The 1,395-nt window shown below is 63.1% G+C and overlaps 1 protein-coding gene across 2 annotated transcripts in view; it reads right to left on the reverse strand.

Annotated features, from left to right (window-relative positions):
• The window catches only part of AHDC1 (AT-hook DNA binding motif containing 1), a 23,146-nt gene extending 21,760 nt beyond the window's left edge, over positions 1-1,386 (reverse strand). For both annotated transcript variants that reach the window (XM_021375458.1, XM_021375456.1), the window contains exon 1: positions 82-1,386. The gene's annotated coding sequence lies outside the window, so the exon portion shown is untranslated. The remainder of the gene's footprint in view (positions 1-81) is intronic.

The following is a 1,395-nucleotide window of genomic DNA, read 5'->3' on the forward strand; positions in this document are numbered from 1 at the left end:
GGGTTGGGGGGGGGTCTCAGCGCAGCCCGGCGGGGCGGTGGGCGGCCCGCAGACCCTGCAGGGCTGGAGGAGAGAGCTAACCTTGACACAGTTGCAGCAGTCGCTAATAGCAGGCAATACGCCTGTTCTTGGGGGACTGTTGCAGTTGCTAAGATACTGGCAGCCGTGTGAATGGAAATGGGTCAGTAAACCTGTGGAGAGATAGTGTGACACTGTAACCAGCACAGCTGTTGCAGCCTACATCGAAATCCCACCCTTTCAATATTTATCACTCCCGCCTTCGGCTCCTTCCTCCCAGCGATTTTCCACCTTCCTCCCCGCGCGGCGCTGCGCCCGGAGGCTGCGATGGGGAGAGGGGATGAAGAAAAGGGGGGGGGGACACGGGGATGGGGCCGGAGCGGAGCCCCTCGGATGGGTCCCCCCCTCTGTGCACGCAGGATGGAGGCAGCGCTGGGAGAGACGGAGCAGGAAGCAGCCCCTAATCCCACCCCCCCCATAGGAAAAGGGGTGAGAAGGTCAGCTCGCTCCTGTCCCTCCTCCAGGCACTGCGGGGAAATTCCACGCCAGGAGGGACACGTCCGTCCGTCCGTCCATCCGTCCATCTGCCCATCTGTCCCACTGCCCCTCGCCTGGCAGCACTGTGGCTCAGCCGGCGCCTTGCACACGCGTGTGCACACACGAGGGCCGTGCACACACGAGGGCCGTGCACGTTTCCCATCCCCTCCACCCACCCCGGGCACAGAGCACGGAGGAGAACCACGCATCCCCAAAAGCTGCAGCATCTCCCGTGTGCTCCGGCATCCCCCAAACACTGCAGCATCCCCTCAATGTCCCAGCATCACCCCCAAACCGTGCAACACCGCCCCAAATCGTGCAGCATCCGAAAAGCTCCAACATCCCCCTGAATGTTCCAGCATCCCCCTAAATACTCCGGCACCCCCTGAAATGCTCCAGGATCCCAAATGTTCCAGCATCCCAAGTCCTCAGGATCCCAAATCCTCAGGATCTCCAGTGCTCCAGCATCCCAAATGCTAAAGCATCCCAAATCCTCAGGACCCCAAATCCTCAGGACCCCAAATCCTCAGGATCCCAAATCCTCAGGATCCCAAATCCTCGAGGATCCCACACCCCCAGGATCCCCACTCCCCCCATTATCCCCTAAGCCACAAGGCCCCGATGCTGCAGCCCGGCCCCATCGCAGTGCCCCGCACACACACGTGGGAATCCCATTCCCGCTCGGCTCCCTGCGCAGTGCGGGGCCATGGGGAGCCGGGGTGCCGTGTTTTGGGGCTGAGCACCGCATCATTGCCCATCCCCGACCCCGCAGCGCTCGGCACCGCCAGCCCCCAGGTGCAGGACACGGCCGGGGATGTCCCCACGCGGACACATGGCTGC

Source organism: Numida meleagris, chromosome 22, assembly GCF_002078875.1.
Source record: "Numida meleagris isolate 19003 breed g44 Domestic line chromosome 22, NumMel1.0, whole genome shotgun sequence".
NCBI lineage: Eukaryota > Metazoa > Chordata > Aves > Galliformes > Numididae > Numida > Numida meleagris.